Below are 8,214 nucleotides of genomic sequence, written 5' to 3'. Positions count from 1 at the left end.
TCTATACTTTTTTGCACTACTAACGCCCTACATTAGTAGATTTTTCCTTTTTCTTCTCTCTTATTTTATTTTGGAAAAAATTATAACCCTTCCCACCACATTAATTTTTCACATCAGTAATATCATACGTCATTAACAAAATTACCATACCAATCTTAATGAGTTCACAACTTAATAATAATAATTTTATCATATTAATAAAAAAATTAAATTTATCAATGTTGATATAAAAAATACTCGATATTGATTTAAAAAAAAATCTACCTAGAAGAAGAAGGTTAATCCTTTTTTATCTTACAACCATCTTATTATAATTTTTTAACCTTGAATTCACAATCTCAAAATTCCTTTTTTTTTAATGGCATTCTTTATTTTGATGAGATTTGTTAGGTTGTGCACAATATTCCTTGAATTTAAAGAAATCTAGATTTGTTCATTTAATAAAAAAAAAATTGCTCCTCATCCGTGAGCTCTCCCTAGTACTCTATGGAAGATCATGCGAATATGTCTTGGGAGCCCTCAGCCGAATACCTACGCATGACCAACGAATGATTAGAAGACTCAAAAAGAATTTATTATTTTTTCCTTGAAAGATTGATGTACAAAGGAGAAGTGAATGCATGAGTACGTATAAAAATGGTTTTGGAAATTAAACGCTTGTTTTTCTATTGGTGAAGGTGATGGTGAGAAGAGGGGTAGTAGAGAAGTGGTGGAACCTACTTCAAATGAAAACTAAAGCTTTGAATTTGATGTGATTGAGTTTAGCTGTTAGCTAGGTGTCTTGGCTCTCGGCGAGAATAGATTGTGAACCCGACCCCAAGTAGTTTTCAAGCGTCGACGTTAAAACTTTTTGGTTGGATGAGGCCTGAGGGAAAACCACTCGATCTACATACATACGATAGTGTTATGTGGTTTTTGTTTGTAAGTAGGAAGTTTCAACCGACAAGGTTCCAATCCACGACTTTAATACCTATTCGGACTGCTCATTCATTCTATTCTTTTTTTTTTCCAAAAAAACAAAATTGTCCTTCCTTATGTGTACAAGAGAGGGAATCAAAGATTCCTTGATTGTCGTGGTGTTTACTTTATAATATTGAAGATGACTTAACTTTTTTTTTTTTTTACAGCAATATCCCATCACACTGCTCAAATTAATGGAGTTCATTAATTAGAATTCTACTAAAATAGGATCCAATTCTCTTTAGTGGTTGATATGTTTTTATCACAAATCAAATCAACCTATGTTTATCACATCGCTGCTCCTTTTGAATAAAAATTATGTGGACAATGAATGGACTATTTCTATGTTGTAGTGGTTAGCGAAGGATGTCTTTTCCTCTTGCTTTTTTTCCTCTTTTTCTATCTCATTTGATGATTTTTTTTTTAAAGTAATGTCAATTTGATAATGAAATATCACCGGTATAATGTGGTGACTCTCCACCAAAACTTGTTCTTCAAGGTTGATACATCTTAGCCAATTTCAAGAGTGAAATACACTTGAGTGGATGCCTTTTTATTTCCATATTTCAATGTGGCTTTGAATCCCACGACTATCTAGGTCTCATCCAATTTTCTTTTTTTTTTTTTTTGATAATTAGGTCTCAGCCACACTTATTATGAGAGACTTTGAAAGACTTTCTGCTTGTTTCAGGGGTTCATGACTACTCAAATCCTTGACCATGAAGAAAATTAAGACAAATCAAAAACAATCTTAAATCACCTTAAAACATTAGTTCAGTAATAAATACATATATTTTTTGTTCAAAAATTTTGAATGAAACTATTCTTTAAATAAAAAAAAAACAGTCTTGTTAAGTCTCAACCCAAGATGCCCCACGTTTCTGAACCACGATCTCACAGTCGAAGGGGTCCACTAGCAAATTAAAAAAAAAAAAAAAGAAGAAGAGAGTATCGTGCTTTCAGACTTACCTCCGTACGGAAATTTTCAGCCTGACAATGTGCTAATGTAATGTGATGGAATTAATTTCCTATCGCATATGATATACGTTTTGACTGTTCGAAGCTTATTAAAGCTGCCTTGGTGGGGTTTGCTTTGCTCCTCTGCCTGCATTTTCTTTTTGTTTCTACGGGGAAAACTTTGTGATCATCATCTTTGTATTCTCTTGCTTCATTCTAGTACTTATTGTTCTTTTTTTTATATATTTTTAATTATAAAATAATGAATAAATCACTTTTTTTTTCAAAAAAATATCACGACTCGATTATTGAATCTTTTACAAAGTAAAATTAATTCATCAATGGTCACTATTTCTTTTTTACCTGATGTGGTATTCATACTTAGCTATAGTTTAAAGCAAGCAGGTTTATTATATATTGGTACACAAATTCAAAGATAAGATCACATTCCACTACACATTTCCTAAGTGGATCTTGATCCTCCCTTTGACTTCCGTTTTTGATTAATTTGAGCATTACGCCCAATAAAATACAGTCCCCAATTCAGGATGGATCTATAAGGTAGGCTCATCTACATAAAGGTCGCAGTAAAGTCAAATACGTTTCACATGAAAACGACGTCGGTGATCCTACTCCCATTAAATACCAAACCCATTAATTATTTTGACCCTATAACCTTATGCTTTCCCCGTAATTGCAGCCTAAATTACGTGAATAGTCTGCGTCGGTGAAATAATCAGATGGAAGCAGGACCACCGTGGTCCCTGCAGGATCCGTTCTCCAATTGCCAGCAATTTTTTCGAAGTCTACGGACACAAATTCAAAGCCTTTACACGCATAAATCTTATAAAGTGTATAAATAAATAAATTTTCCTTTTTTTTATTGGCTTTATACTTTTATTAATTGAGAATCATAAAGAAAAAATGATGCTGACGCGTTTTTAGGGACATATCGAATCAAGTTTTAGTTTTAATTATTAGGTTAATTGATATAATAATAATCCTCTCCGCTAAGGAGACTCTTTGGACACTTATAGTACTAGACCAGCAGCAACTGGCTTAGCAGTAACGATGCGTTTGCACTAGACCAGCAGCAACGTAATTTTTGAGACTTAAAAAGAAAAATTTTACGAAGGGAACCTCCAAATTTACAATATAACCAAGAACAATGAATGGGCCGCAACTTCCATACTTTCAACACCTGATGTTGCCTACTCATGACCCACCAGCATTATTAAATTATCTGAAGTGAAAATTAAAAAAAAAAAGGAAAAGAAAATATCAAAACACTATCTTATAGTTTCCAAAGTTTTGTATTTATACGCCGACAGTGGACATACTCTTTTTCAAGAGAAAAATACGTGTGTATAGCACTTGGGGATTGAAGGTGGTATATGCAGACCCATCATTGATGGAAGGGCAGCCAGCCATCAATGAAAAATGTAGTGTGCGTCGGTGGCAAGAAATCACATGTTTTGTGCCTGTAGCTAGAAATGTTGAATCCATCGGCATTGGTGTTTTTATTCATTTCAGGTCCTTTTTTCCGTTTTCCTTTTTTAGGTTTTAGTGTAGTGAATACTGCTATAATAAACTTGTTTGCATTCCTATATTCAATTTAACTATTAGTAATATTAATTATAAAAAATCAACGAGGAATTAATTTAAAAGAAGTACATGTTGCCAGCATGACTGACAAAAGGAAGATGGGCTGGACCCAGGTGCTGTGATATGGAAGGGACACAGCACGAGCCGCTTTGGGCTGTTGAATGGGCTGGTGCAGCCACATGGTTCTGTCACCAGACAACTTTCCGTTAGAAATTAGAGTGACTTAAGACTTAAACAAGGCTCATTCGAGCGTGCCATGCATGTTTAGTGACTTTAACAGCAGACATCATATCATTTGATGGGGGGGGGGGGGGGGGGGGGGGGGGGAGGGGAAGCATCAAAATGATTGACAATTTAAGGTTTTGGTAGCTTTTTTTTTTTTTTAAAGATAATGGAAAATCCAATGAATGCCAACAAATGTTAAACAGAAGAAAGCATTATCTTTTAAAAAATGACAAGATTATATATGATAAACATGTATCCACATCTGAAACTGATACTTTAATTGATATACATGCAGTATTGGAAGTGACTGTAACTGCTCATTAATAAGACAAATTTAGTTAGGCTCATTGAGTTCTCTTCTGAACGGCATAATAGCCTGATAACCCATAGTTTCTATTAATCTTGATAGAATCCGGCACCTAGCATGGACAAATTAGATGATATGGGAATGGGAGCCCACACTCCACAAAACTTAGTGGAAAATTGGCCATTATTAGGCGGATGACCAAGGGCATTATTCATTTTCTGCCACATCAAATCAAGGATGATAACGAAAAACTCATCATCCACTGTAAAGTCTGCTAAAATAAGATGTAAAATGTCTCAATCCAATGGAATAATAATTGCGAGAATTGGAGGCCATTATTTGCAAGCTTAGGCCCACCGACCTATCTGATTATATAAACCTCAACAATTCCCCACTACATGTGATGTGTTTAAAAATGTGGGGCGCTCCTATTTCCAACTTTGTTGATTAGGCGAAAGTCATAATTAATTTTCCCTGCCTCATTCCACTCCTTGTAGCAATAATCATAAAAATTTGCATGAGTTCTCCATATCAGCTGCTTTCATAGGTCCCCTGACACCACTAAAGACCCTGCAGAATCAAAGTATCCAACAAAACGCCGTTTCCAAATGGACTAAAATTTAGCACCAGGAATGAGAAAAATGTTAATGATCTGTAATGATTTGGGATCAAAACATAAGCAACTTAGTCGAGAAGGAATAAACAATTTTTACTGCCAGGCTGATTTACCAAAATCAGTTCACCTCGTGGGTAATGTATATTCACATTCAAGCTTCAGCAGTTCACAGATTGGTGTAAACATGGAACCGAGAGCTGTATAATTCGAGGCAGTGAAGTAAGCAAGCAGGCGGGCAAGCACCCCATACGGATATCTTTGAAATGATGGGATGGCCTGCGAGTTCTCAATGAAAGCAGAGTCATGAATTCTGCATGGGGCACCATATGATTCAAGTAGCCCCTTCTCCAGAGTCTGTACCTAGTTTACTCACTGATTTGCCACTTCATGAAAAAAAAAATATGGGACGGGCAAATTAATGCCTGACTTACAATTTGTTACTGTCATGTCGAAGGGGCATAAGGGAATTAGCACGATGAAAAAACTCAGATGAAGAACTTCAAGATATGGTAAAAAATCAACTGTGAGGGAAGAAAGTTTGAGTATTTTAATTTGCTTAAATGAAATAATTAAGCTCTCACCTTTCAGTCCTCAATTGTCAGTCTAGGCTCTCGTTGAGGCTAAAAGCATTAAATTGGATAATGGTTTTGAACCAGAGACATAGCCACATAGGATGGTTAGGAAGATAAGATATGTTCCCACTTCCCAAGGTAAGTAGTTTTCCTTGCACTGAAGCCTGATTGAAAATTCCTGAATGAAATGTTGAAGCATTCATTCTGTGGGGACTGAGCCCAGAAATGGAAAGGAATAATTCCTACTCTTTTTTATATATATGGTACGCAGTCGAGAAAAATGATACTACTAAGCAATAGCCATATCAATTACTCGAATATTAAAGAATTACCATTTGAATGTCACACAAGGAGCAGAAGAAACAAAATAGATCGATTCCAGAAACTTCTTTTGGATTTAAGTTAACCTGGTGGATGTATCTATTCAACCAACCCCACTTAAGCTTTTGGCTTACCATGATTATGACATTTCCAATTTTTTTAGAGGACCAACAACAACTTGCCAAAGCTTTCAATTTTATACCTTGTCCAAGACAAAGTCTCTGTCCTTCAAACCCAAAGAGCCAACAATTTTCGGAATGACTTCTTCTATATCCCATGCAAATTGAAATATTGAATGGTAACGAGATCATTAATTCAAGTAGCCGAGATTTGGCCACACAAATAAATCTCTAATCGGATCGGGATTGTACAAGGCTTGGAAATGCTCCGTAAAAAACTGTTGTCTTATTAAGAGAATAGGCATAGGCATTGAGGTGGCTGAGAATCATGACCAACAGCAACGAATCATATTAAATATGCAACAACCACCTCTAACGTCATCAATAGGTTTGGGAAAGTAAAAACAATTAAAAATAAAGAAAATAAATGGAAGAAGGGAGGACCACTAGCTTTGGGATCTGGTAATGAATTTTTTGAAGAATAAATGCATGTACCTCCCTCAATTCTTCAGGTCCCAGCCTTTCGTTATTCTGGACTGCAAGGACGATTGGTGATAGTATAAAAAGACAGCATCCTCAACTTTGTTCAGCTCTCCATACATCTGCGAAGATCAGATATGGGAGGCAAGAAAGTGCAAATGGCAACTTTATTCCACGCATCATCCAAGATTACAAGGCCAGGACATGTAAAAGCAGATGACCCCTTTATTCTAGATCATTTTACATGTTCTGATTCCCAAAGGTCCCAATAATATCCATGGACCCCAGGATTCAGGGGAAGTGCAAGTAGGTAAGGCACTGCCAAAGTGCTCAAACTAAGCTAGATAACCGTGACAGCGGAGTGATTAACAGGGTTAACTGTTCGCAAAGTAATTGAACTTATCCCTAGTGTTTGTTCTCTGTTAAAATCCAAGGTGGTTTATAGTTTATAAATTGGAAATTGTTCAGCCATGTCGCAGCAAGTCTAGGAATAGCCATAGGCATACAGTTTTTCATTGGAATGAACAACATATTAAGGATCATAGTTATCCGAACCCATTCGGTGATCGGACTTGGTGACTCCCCGGATTAGTTATTAATTGGATAGTTAGTGTAATTGACTTGAAAAACACGCCTATTGATTCATCAAATTAATAAGAAATAATTATCTAAATATTGAACCGTCAATATGATTTTTTTAAAAAAATAATTTTAAAGTTACAATTCACTTAATTTTTACATACTAAGTATTGACTTCTCCTATTATTTTAACTACCTTTTTAAAAAAGAATTTGAAAATAAAAAATAGAAAAACATTATGCGACAGTAAAAAAGTAAAAGAAAATCTTTGTAAGCTAAACTTCAAAAAGTGAAAATGAATCCAAAAAGAAAGCATATGCGTAATCCATTCCAAAATGGGCCAGAGGTCTTAAAGTGTCAAGTACAGAGAAAGCCCAACCCTTTGAATTGGCAAGGAACCATTAGATAGAATGCGGCAGGTAACGAGTAATGACATTTCCCAACGTGGACTCTTCTCTTGATTAATATACGTCAACTTGGGATTAATGTACCTCAACTTGGGTTTTCCCTTTCCCTTGCTTGAAGTCATTTCATCAAAACGAACACAAAAAAATGAAGTTCACTCGAATTCACATGGCAACTTAGTTGAGTCCAGGTTTGGACATTGATATAGACAGAGACACAAACTTGACAGTGCTGATCTGTGCGTAATGCATTGCATTGCATGTTGTCTGATTCTGATTCAGCTACAGAAATATAATAGTAACGACAAGCGTCGAAACCTTGCATCCAGGGTGACCATTGGCATGAGTGACGCAAAATAGCGTAAGCATGACGAGGGAGGACAATGACTACATATGTGTTGGTGTTGCTAACGTTAAAAAGGTGAACATCCCACGATCGTCATGTTGCGTCTGGTACTGTCACCATAAAAGGAAAAATTCCCAGACCCACATGCCTATGACTGACAGACACCCACTCCTAATGGATTTTATTAGTATTAGTTTTAGTTTTAAAAGGGCAAAAAAAGAAAAAGAAATTTTAAAAGAGAGAAAAAAGATTTATTAGTATTAGTTTTAAAAGGGAGAAAAAAAGAAATATACGGGGTGAGAGGATTTTATGAGTAGTAGTTATCAGTATTAGTTTTAAAGGAAAGAAAAGAGAAAAACATGGGGTGAGAGAGGCTCGAACTCTCGACCTCAGGATAACTCAGAAGCTATGAGACCTACGCGCTAGCCAACTGCGCCACCACCCCTTGACATAATATAACCTTCAATGTATCTTTCAGATTGCTTTAACCTATTTAAATCTGGACCACAAGCCCACACTTTGGTAAATAAGAAAAGGCCATATTTTTGCAGCCCATTGGCTGCTGATAGTTACTGTGTCCGGTCAGAGATCCAACTCAGAACTTATTCATAAACCTAAGGCAGGTTTAGTACCAGATACCAGTTTTTCCTTTTTGTTGTTTCTAGCCCATGTGAATTAGTTTCTGTATTTATAATCTATAATATATGTTTTGCACATAAGACA

At 35.7% G+C, this 8,214-nt stretch overlaps 1 non-coding gene across 1 annotated transcript; it reads right to left on the bottom strand.

The window, feature by feature from the left end:
- Positions 1–7,851: 7,851 nt before the first annotated feature.
- On the bottom strand, positions 7,852–7,936 carry TRNAM-CAU (transfer RNA methionine (anticodon CAU)). The gene is given in 2 exon segments: positions 7,852–7,887; positions 7,899–7,936. It is a non-coding gene; the product is annotated as a tRNA-Met (tRNA).
- Between the last annotated feature and the right edge of the window lie 278 nt (positions 7,937–8,214).

The sequence above is a fragment of the Theobroma cacao genome, chromosome 8, assembly GCF_053813885.1.
Source record: "Theobroma cacao isolate CCN51 chromosome 8, ASM5381388v1, whole genome shotgun sequence".
Lineage (NCBI taxonomy): Eukaryota > Viridiplantae > Streptophyta > Magnoliopsida > Malvales > Malvaceae > Theobroma > Theobroma cacao.
Note: the sequence above shows the minus strand (reverse complement) of the source record. Positions and strands in the feature narration are given on the sequence as shown.